Source organism: Sinohyriopsis cumingii, chromosome 12, assembly GCF_028554795.1.
Source record: "Sinohyriopsis cumingii isolate HCF-2022 chromosome 12, ASM2855479v2, whole genome shotgun sequence".
Classification (NCBI taxonomy): domain Eukaryota; kingdom Metazoa; phylum Mollusca; class Bivalvia; order Unionida; family Unionidae; genus Sinohyriopsis; species Sinohyriopsis cumingii.
In genome coordinates this window covers 34286381-34298352 of record NC_142972.1, presented here as the reverse complement: position 1 = coordinate 34298352, position 11972 = coordinate 34286381, and positions in this window count along the sequence as shown.

Below are 11972 nucleotides of genomic sequence, written 5' to 3'. Positions count from 1 at the left end.
TCTTGCATCATCATCACAGTGTGTGTTATGGCAACCAGATCCAGTTTTGACTTGGAACACTTGCAAGATTCTCTGGTGCATCATTTGTTTGTTTAATAATCAAAAACGTACAATTCTCTGACGGTCAGTCATTTCTTTGTCTTTATATAAATGTGTCTGTGTGAAGTCCTTCGGAGGTGTGTCTATCGTCGTCTCTTTTTGCCTTGTCCTTCCTGTGGCGTCAGGGAATTTGGAATGCCTGACTGAGTAGCGTTTAGTGCATCCACGTAGTCTGCGAAAATGGCTTTCTGAGCCTCGTCACCCTTGTGATAATGTTCTGTCTTGGGAAAGTGGCAACTTTCGTATACTTCTAACAATTGGTATCACAGGTCCAGAGCTTGAAATAATTTCACGCTAACCCACGTTTCTGTCAAGGTTTGTTCTTTGAGGGTCAGTCAACATAGTTGGTATTGGTCGCTCGTTTCAGTTCAAGTACGGCTATGGTGAGGTAAAACGGGATGGTACAAGTCCGTGGGAGGCAAGACTTTAAATTTAATCAATCCTTCGTATTGTTTAATGTTGTCAACGTCAATGTGTTTCGTAAGCAATTTTGGGTGTCTGCAGGGAAGTGACAATGTTTTCATACGTAAAGATACAGCAAACACGTCCAGGTACTTGATTTGTTCTCCTTTCACCTCGTTGGCGTGGTACAGCAAACGTTTGGCATTCGTCGATCCTCCATATAAACTGTTCCTCTGGTTCAGAGAGTCCACCAACTTGTATCTTTCCACGATGTGAATGAATTAGGGATCGGTTTTGAAACGTTGGTCGTCAGCGTGTTTCCCCATTTCCACCGCTTGGTATCATTGCGGTTCTAACTTCAAACGACGTTGAAAAGTGGCCTCGTACATGTCTTCCATGGTACATTGTAAAAGCTCATTTTTAGTGTCACGTTGACGGTAACCGGTTGAACAACCGTGAAATAAGGAACCGTTAAATTCGTACACGATCTTAGGGTTTTCTAAGTCTCAGCCATTCACCGAATATTTTCTAATAGTCTTTTCAGTTCATTCGTTTCGGGCGTGTTGAATCTATTTGTCTTTCTTGTCGCAGAAACAAGGTGTCCAGTGTAGAGCTTTTACCGAATAAAGGCGTTTACAAAATGGGTTATTTGATGACGAAGAACAGTGCGGTATATTAGGAACAAGCCTTGAAAATGTTTTTAATAAAGGATAGATCCCTCCCTGCTCCGTGAATAATTTTCAAACTTTTCCACAACAATGTCAATGTCAGATCAACAATACTTTAACATTTCTTCCTGAAAGCCGAAGGGGTCTGAGGCATGAGTGCTTTACCAAGCGGAGAAAGCTTCTCGTTGTTCGGACGGCATGTTGTCAGAGTCGTAGTAGCGAGCATCAGGCACATGTGGCAGGATAGCATGTTGATCGGCTTCGGTATTATAAAAGTGCAGAAAAATAGCCTTTGGTCATTTCTGTCACTCCAAACCCCTTGTAGGCATTCGATTCAAAAGAATGGCAAAGGAACTGATGGAATATTTATACTTCACTTGTCCCATATGGATGGATATGAGGTTGGTTCTGTTAAAAGTGCCTTTAGGACGTTCGGTGCTTTGTACCGTATAGTAGTTGATAGGAAATTGTCCATTGTATTCCGAGAAATTGTGAGCTATCACCGTAGCATAGCGATGGCAATCTCCTGAAAGTTTGATGTCCTTCCTCTTGACTCCACGTTTGGTCAATAGGGTCTAAGATCCACTGGCTAAAATTGGTCGGCGTGTTAGGTGCTTGAAAGATTTCTTCACGTCCTCCAGGAATCTTGCTACAGTGGCGACAATGACAAAAGTTCGGTTTGTGCATGCTCTGCTCTCTCCTCGATGAGCCACGCATAAATTTGGATCCTGAATGCCGGTCTGGTCATCGTCTTTCTCTTCCTGTTGAGGTTGGTATTTTTGAATGTAGCATTAGTGTTCCAAACCCACAATTTGGCGGTAAGTGTGACATCGTTTCTTTCCTGAACATAGTGAAGCTTTGTATTATTCGTACGTAAGCACTGTCCACAAGTAGGGCACAATTCCAGGAGATGACAAGTACTTTTCTGCTGTGAACTTTGCTTCTTCAGACGTAGTTGGTAACAGGTAGGGCAGACAAAAGTGCGCTGACATGGTTTGTAATGCACCTGTCTTAACAGGGTTTAGAGGCCAAACATTCCTCACATTTCCACCCAAAATGCTTGTGTTGCCCTTTATTGTTATAACCATAGTCACATTTCTCATAGTAATAACCGTATCCCAGAAATCCGGTGATACTGGTAATGGAATCGAAATGATCATCGTGATGATAGAAGTGAATGTATTTTCTGTCTGTGAAATCTTCGCCTAAAGTCAACAGTTCTAAGACATGTTACATATAGGGTCAATGTCTTCCCTAAAAGTAATCATTTGCATCACAGTTCTATCAGAAAAATAGAAGAGCCAACCATGATCGAACTTCTGAAAAAAGCTTTGCTTTGTGTCATGCGACGGTTTTCTTTAGAGAAGCCGGCGAACTACTCACTATCCTTTCGAGATAAAAGTGAAGATACATGCAATATCTATCAGAAGAAAGGACATTGGTCTTTAGAATGTCCACAATGTCAAAGCAAGACAGGCATTAAAAGGGGAAAAAAGTCAGCATACCTGTTATCATTGTCAAGAGAACATACATTGGTCTTCATACTGACCTAAGAAAAAAGGGAACCGACTTTAGAAACTACAGGAGTAGGACGAGAGGACTTTCGAACAGGAGGAATAGGTACCATCCGAAAAAAGAAAAGAACCCTTACCCGTGAAAAAAGAGAAGAAAAAAGACGAGAAGAAGGTGCGGAATAATAATAATTATAATAATAATAATGAATATAATAATAATAATGATAACAATAATGATAATGAGGAGGTGTAGGAGGAGATTAAAGATATAGAGAAGCAAAATGAAGTTCCGAAGAGTCACACAGAACTAGATAATTGAATATTAAAAGCATTATGGTGATGTGATGAAATCGAAATAGAAGACTAAAGCCATACTGGTAAGGACTGTCGCTGAATTTGTAATATATTATTTACAACTGTAACGGTCTTGTGTGCCACATGCTGGTACTAATAATGACCCCATTATTTTGCTTCCGTTTTGAATAAATTGCTACAAGTTCTCGTACGCTGTATTCTACATAAATTTGTCTAGAGTTTTAATTCAATATAAAGTATGTTGCAGTTTTAATAAAACAATCGTGATACAGATGTTAAAATGACTTGCGTCAAACTATAGCAGGTTCTTAAAGCAAACAATGCTCCTAAAATATGCATTTCTTTTGGTGAGAAAAGGTTTTTCAATCCTTGGATTACTGACAGTAGAACATGATATTGTACCAATAGAATTGACACACAATAATACGCAAAAGTACTTATATTTAACCAATAATTTTGCATTCCTTTATCCCCCAAATGATACCTCGTTTCAATAAGCCCTAGTAACAATCTTTGAGGAATACTATTTAAATGCAGTCAATTTTAATAGTTTGTCTCTCTTTCTATGTTGAATATATTTATCTCGATGCTGAGAATAAGATCATTTTATAAGATTTTTATACGTAATATGGAAATATAGATTAAAGATGACGAAGAGGAGGAGACACTTTATTTGTATTAATTTGTTTCATGTTCATATATCTTAATCTCTTAGCAATGTATTCCCTCACCATAAAAGAACCAGGAACATGATATCTATAAACTTATTTGTAGAACCAGGTAATCGTTATGTGAATCAAAAACCCAATCAAACCCAAACGCCACGTGACACTGATAAGAAATACCAATATAGCCAGTATGTTAAGGGATGCTTATAGAATGATCTATATACTATCTGGCTAGTATTGTGGCATTACCCTTGCAGCCATTTGGAATAAGATCCCACCCTATCACATTATCTTGACACCTGGCCGACCAGTCCTAACACTAACCTCTTAAGCCTGGGCTCATTTAAAGGAAGATGATATTACCATTGTATAAGTCATTGGCTTGACTCAGCCGGGGTCGAACATGATGGATCCGAGGCAGACCTCTAGGCCACCGGAGCGGTCGCCTTAAATATCTTAAATATGCTTTCTTCAGAATACTCAGAAATTTATTGAACATATGATCAAATTGTTTGTTTCATTCTTCCTGCGCAACAACAGTGCTGACATTAGTAGTCGTAACCATAGTAGTAGAATTTAATAGTGGTTGCAATAACAATCTGTACACTTTAAATAAAAAATGTACAGAAATATACATAATTATATATATATATATATATATATATATATATATATATATATATATATATATATATATATATATATATATATATATATATATATATATATATATATATATCCACTTTGATTGCTTACACAACTTCCGGGGTCCTTTTGATGAATGCGACCAGTACTAATCACAGTGTAAACAACAGCCCGATTTAGAAAATATCTCTAGACAGGCAATGTTGCTAATAAAACTATATTCGCTAAGAAGCTATCTCTCTATGAAGTGTGGATTGCTTGTATAAGCACGCCTATCTCACATTCAGTAGTAGTAGTATATGGGGACGATATAGCGACAATGGGACTTGAATGTTAAAATAGTGAGTTAGCCCTATGGCGACAAGGTGACTTCAACAAGGGTAGGACTGTGTAGCTACAAGGGAAATTAAACAAAGCGATAAGGGATTGGGACTGTCTAGAGACAAGGGGAATTGGAGATGGGTGACGTCACCGTACTGTCGTCTGGGGAAACAATGGTAACAATGTTGCATGGGGCTGAATACAATCGGTCGGAACAGTGTTGCAAACGGGCTGACCTGAATACACGCTACTCTAGGGACAAATACAAGAGAGACATATATACATACATATGGTTAGAGAGATAGACATAGTCAAAATATATTTATTGACATAACTCTATCAAACAAACAACTATACAACCAACAAATATAATGGTTATGCAAGAAAGAATAATCATCTTTTCGAAACAGTTGAGTGGCCCTGAAAAGGGCCTTTAGTTTTTAGTTTTGTTGACACCATTCAGTTAACACGGAGTGCAATGCACGGGTCTTCATCTCTTCCTTAAACCTTGCCTGACATCTGGAATATAGATTAAGACTCACTTCAGACAACCTTGCATCTCCACATTGATTCTTTGTTTCCAAAGGGCCGTATCGGTGATCTTCGTGATAACCCATGATGATTTGACATACATGGGATAGTCCGGGTTGAACAGCATCGAAGATAGTAGGGTAGACGATTCAACGTTAGTCCACATCTTGTGACGTGAACATGTGAATGGAATGAGGTGAACCTCGGTTATTTATAGTTTAAGAACGAATCGAAACGGATTAACTTCATTCACCAATCCTAACACTATTTACAATATTCAGTCACAGTGGGGAGCCAGTCTTCCAATCCGAAGAGAGGTACCTGTGACGTCACCCATCTCTTCGAAAAGAGGCTACTTAATATTTGCCAAAATCAAATAAAACTCAAATTCTTTTTCTATATGATGTAACTGTGTGAGTGTGTGATTGTAGGTCCTTATTATAAAAATACAAACCAAGATACTCTTACGTTTTTATTTCTTGTATATTCTCTTTTTCAAATTACAAACAAATTTCACAACACATTATAAAGTTCATTTTCTTCTTTTCCTTTCACTCTCTCCCTTTTTTAAATGTCTTCACTGTCACGGGTTTCTGCGACTATTCTTCCGCACCTTCTTCTCGTCTTTTTTCTTCTCTTTTTTCACGGGTATGGGTTATTTTCTTTTTTTTGGATGGTACCTATTCCTCCTGTTCGAAAGTCCTCTCCTCCTACTCCGGTTGTTTCTTATGTCGGTTCTCTTTTTTCTTAGGTCAGTATAAAGATAAATGTCTTTTCTCTTGACAATGATAACAGGTATGCTGACCTTTTCGCCCTTTTAATGCCTGTCTTGCTTTGATGTTGTGGACATTATAAGAACCAATGTCCTTTCTTCTGATAGATATTGCAAGTATCTTCACTTTTTTCTCGACAGGATGGGGAGTAGTTCCCTGGTTTCTCTTCAGAAAACCTTCGCATGACACCTAGCAAAGTTTCTATCAGAAGTTAGATCATTTGTTGGCTCTTTTCTTTTTCTGATAGAACTAAGAGGAAAATGAATACTTTTAGGGAAGACACTGACCCTTTATGTAACATGTCTTGGAACTGTTGTTTTGAGGTGAAAATTTCACAGACGGTAAATACATTCATGTCTATCATCAAGATTATCATTTTGATTCCATTACCGGTATCACCGGATTCCTGGGATACGTTTATTACTATGAGAAATGTGACTATGGTCATAACAATAAAAAGCAACACAAGCATTGTGGGTGGAAATTTGAGGGGTGTTTGGCCTCTAAACAGAAAAGTACTTGTCATCTCCTGAAAGTGTGCCCTGCTTGTGGACAATGCTTACGTATTAATAGTACAAAGCTTCACGTATGTTCAGGAAAGAAACGATGTCACAATTATCGCCAAACTGTGGGCTTGGAACACGAATGCTACATTCAAAAATACCAACCTCAACAGGAAGAAGAAGAAGATGATCAAACCGGCATTCAGGATTCAAATTTATGCGTGGCTCATCGAGGTGAGAGTAGAGCATCTAAAACCCGAACTTTTTTCATTGTCGCCACTGTAGCAAGATTCCTGGAGGACGTGAAGAAATCTTTCAAGCAGGTAACACACCTACCAATTTTAGCCAGTGGATCTTAGACCCTATCGGCCAAACGTGGAGTCAAGAGGACATCAAACTTTCCGGAGATTTCCATCGCTACGCTACGGTGGTAGCTCACAATTTCTCGGGATACAATGGACAATTTCTTATCAAATAATATACGGTACAAAGCACCGAATGTCCTAAAGTCACTTTTAAGGAAACCAACCTCATTTCCATCCATATGGGACAAGTGAAGTTTAAAGATTCCATCAGTTTGTTCGCCATTCTTTTGAATCGAATGCCTACAAGGTTTAGAGTGACAGAAATGACCAAAGGCTATTTTTCCGCACTTTTATAATATCCTGCCACATTTGTCTGATGCTCACTACTACGACCCGGCAACATGCTGACCGAACAACGAGAAGCTTTCTCCGCTTGGTAAAAGACTCATGCTTCGGACCCCTTCGACTTTCAGGAAGAAATGTTAAACTATTGTTGATCGGACATTGACATTGTTGTGGAAAAGTTTGAGAATTATTCACGGAGCACGGAGGGATCTATCCTTTAATAAAAACCTGCAACATTTCCAAAACTTGTTCCTTAGTATGCCGCACTGTTATTCGTCATCAAACAACCCATTTTGTCAAACGCCTTTATTCGGAAAAAGCTCTACACTGGCTACCTTGCTTCTGCGACAAGAAAGACAAATAGATCCAACACGCCCGAAACGGATGAGGTGGAAAGACTATTGTAACGTATTAAGTGGTTGGCTGAGATTTAGAAAACCCTAAGATCGTGTACGAATTTAACGGTTGCTTATTTCACGGTTGATCAACCGGTTACCTTCAACGTAACACTAAATATGAGTTTTTACAATGTACCGTGGAAGACTTATACGAGGCCACTTTTCAGCGTCGATTGAAGTTAGAACCGCAATGATACCAAGCGGTGGAAATGTGGGAACACGCTGACGACCACCGTTTGAAAACCGATCCCTAATTTAGCCACATGGTGGAAAGATTCATGTTAGTGGAACCTCTGCTAAATGTTTGCTGTACTACGCAAACGAGGAGAAAGGAGAAGAAATTAAATACCTGGAAGTGTTTGCAGTATCTTTACGTATGAAAATATTGTCACTTCCCCGCAGGACAACCACATTTGCTGACGAAACACATCGATTTGGACAACATTCAACAATACGAAGGATTGATTAAATGTAAAGTCTTGCCTCCCACGGACTTGTACCATCCCGTTTTACCTCACCGTTGCCAATGAAAACTGATGTTTCCGTTGTGCCGTACTTGAACTGAAACGAGCAACCAATACCAACTATGTTAACAGACCTTCGAAGAACGTGCCTTGACAGAAACGTGGGATAGCGTGAAATTGTTTCAAGGTCTGGACCTGGGATACCAATTGTTAGAAGTGTACGAAAGTTGTCATTTTCCCAAGACAAAATATTATCACAAAGGTGACGAGGCTCAGAAAGACATTTTCGCAGACTACGTGGATGCACTGGACGCTACTCGGCCAGGCATTCCAAAATCCCTGAAGCAAAAGCATGGACAAAGCAAAACGAGACGACGATAGACACACCTCCGGAGGACTTCACACACACACACACACACACACACACACACACACACAGCGCTAGAAAGACAAAGAAATGAATGACCGTCAGAGAATTGGAGGTTTTTTATTATTAAACATAAAAATTATGCACCGAAAGACTTGCAAGTGTTCCAAGCTAAAACTGGATCTGTTTGCCATGCCACCAATATGATGACGATGCAAGAATCCCAATGGAGAGAATTTCATCCCATCTCATCTTTGACGACCTCAACCACCATCAAATTTGAAATCAAAGGACAGCCCGAAGATCACATCGATCTGAATAGCAGTTACTTGTACCTAAAGTCAAAGAGATAAAAATTAACGACATTGCTCGGTGAGCCGATCCTAGAGTAGCTTTGGGCAACAATTGAATGCATTGCTTGTTCAGCGAAGTGGATCTGTGCTTGAATAACAAACTAGCCAGCAGCAGCTAGGATACTTACCCTTACCAAGCGTACCTTGAAAATCTCTTGATGAAGGAAAAAGATGCCAAGAACACTCATATGGATGCTTGCGTAGTATGGAAACGTGACACCGCAGACGAAGACAAGTTTGACGACACAGTCGTAACTGAAGTTGACTATCCTCACAATGTGGGTTTTAACGACTGTCGAAATAAATCCTGCAAGGGCTTAGTTTTGATCAGATGGGTCGTTTGCATTTGAACCTGTGGTTGCAAGAGATATATTTGCTGAACGAGGTAGATATATCCACCTGAGACTGAATCTCAGCAGTACCGTATTTTATTTCATGGCCCAAGCCAACGAGTACAGAATATACGTTTAAGTCGTGGAAGTGTTACCTAAAGTACGAAACGACATCAGAAACACTTTAAGCAGAGCGACCGCAAGGTATTGGTACGATAAGTGGAAGTGAAACCTTTCACCATTGCCGCTGAACTCCGATGTAAGTTCTAACATCATCTGTTCCAAAGACAGTTACCAAACGTTTAATCATTGGCATCGTCAGCAGCAAAGCCCTCAATGGAACCGTCACTGACAATCTTTTCGAGTTTGAGCACTAGATAGTATCCAAGATCGAAGTCAGTCGCGATGACTAGACCTTGTGTACCAGACCCTTCGAACCTAGGTTTGCCAAGAATAATTACTTGAGCTGATACTTGTCCCTGTACGAAGCCAGGTGACAGTTAGGGACCAACACCAGTGAAGGTATTTCGTACGATGATTATGCAGGAGGCCTTTGATTTCACTCCATACCTTCTTTGATGTGATAAGTGTAGCCAGTGTGAAGGGATGTTTTCCTTCACGTCCATTTTTGAGGTATATAAAGTATAGCGTTCGTCATTTGTAACATTCAACACTGAACAATCCAATATGGCGAGCAATAAATTAGAGAAGTTACAGAAGTTGCAATGGGTACTGGATGATTTGGGGATGGTGCATGAAATGCAAGAAAGGTTGAATTATGGCTCTTATAGCCCTCACAAGGTCTTGCAAACCAACGATTTGAGGAAAGCAAAAGAAAGTCTAAAGGAACTCATCAAATAGGAAAAAGAAGACAGGATGATCGGGAGGAGAAACAACAGATGAGGAGATACAATGAGATAATGACGAAAGAGGCCGAGAATGAAATAGAACAAAGAGATTGAGATGGAGAAGTTGGAAGAGGAGAAGGAATGAAGGAGAAGAAGACGACAAATATAGTTAATAAGATAAGGAACTGGTGGAAAATAAAAAGAGAAGACAGTAGACAAAAAAGTTCAACGACCTTTTTAAGGGCCACTCAACTGTTTCGAAAGATGCATATTATCTGTTGCCTAAATTTATTATGTCGGTTGTATATTTTTTGTATAGATTTATGTCGATAAATCTATGTTTGTCTATGTATTTATATCTACCCATGTCTATATATCTATGTTTTCATTGTAATTGTCCTTAGAGTAGCGCATATTCAGGTCAGCCCCTTTCAATTCTGTTCCGCCCGTTTGAGGTCAGCCGCTTGCAACATTGTTGCCAATCTTCCACCAATAGCCAGTACCGGGACGTCACCCCTCTCCAATTCCCCTTGTCGCAATAGGGCAAAGTCACTATTTTAACATTAAAGTCCCATTGGCGCTATATCGTCCCCATATACTACTAATGCTAACTTTAAGAATACATCATTTGAAAACTTCCATAATGTGTCTATAATAAATTAACCTAGCTGTTCCATAGGACAGACTCACTATTTTAACATTAAAGTCTCATTCTTGCTATATAGTCCCCATATACTACTAATGCTAACTCTACCAAGACCTTGTTATTTGGAAACTACAATAATGTGTCTGTGTTAAGTTGTTGTTGTTGTTGTGTTTAATGGCATTTTTCAGCACACCATAGATACATGGCGGGCAGTATTAATGGTGGAAGAAGAACCCAGGAAAATCCTTGAAAGAACCACCGACCCACGTGAAGTTACAGACAAGCTTTCTCACACACCCGCATTGGCTGAATCCGAGAGAGATGAGACAGAGGTGAGATGGCAGTGATCCTTAACAGAGAGCGCTTTAGAGCACTCAGACACTCGGGTCTGTCATAATTAACCTAGCTGATTCTCGGTAGTATTAATGTATGATTGGTAAAACACAAAACCATGGAAAGGTTACATTATTATTATATACCCCTAATGCATCGACCGCTGGAACTCCTAAGCTACGATCTGCAACACATTGCAACAGAAATCTTCCCATGCCAACTTCTACAATTTTTAAAAAGTTATATTCTGTTTTGTATACATAATAGGTGCATTTCAGTGTGGTTGGTATTACAAACTAGAACATTGTAGCTCATTTTTAATTCGCAACAAAAGAACTTGACAGCATTGAGGCCTGTGTCGTCTCCTCCACGTTGAGGGCCCTCTATATGGGTCTGTATGCCAAATGGCAGAGTTTATGGTACAATTCTCACTCCATCCCCCATAGGAACCCCAATTTCCTTGCCCAGGAGGGTGGAACAGCTCGTATTAGTGTCTATTTGACGTAAGAACACGACACATGAACTTCACGTTGTTAACTGCCGTATTGTCACGGTGAATTCCGTAAACCAAAATGAAATTAAATAAAATGAAAACCTAACTTAAATAAAATTAATAAAATTGAAATAAATAAATAAAATATTTAATAAACAAAAATTATCAACGTTATCAAAATAAACAGTTAAATATACATACATATGTGCTAAAAGTATCATATGATATGCAGAAACTTACAAGATATTTTTGCGGTTTTGTAATACTTTACACACACACTAACAAAGACAAATCGCATACGCACACACTCATTCCTTTACAACATATTCACAATCTTATAGAGGCCCCGAGTGGCCGAGTGGTCTAAAGAAGAGCTCTCCGTTACGGATCACTGCCATCTTACCTCTGTCTGCGTGTGTTCGAGTTCAGGATTCGGCCAATGTGGGTATGTGAGAAAGCTTGCCAGTAGCTTCTAGTGCGTCGGTGGTTCTTTACTGGGTTTTCCTGGGTTCTTCCTGCACCATTAATACTGGCCACCATGCATAGCCTAACTTGTGCTGAAAAATCGCGTTAAACCCCGCAACAACAAAACAAATCTCACATCTGTCTGCGAGGGTTCGAGTATAGGATTCGGCCTATGTTGGTATGT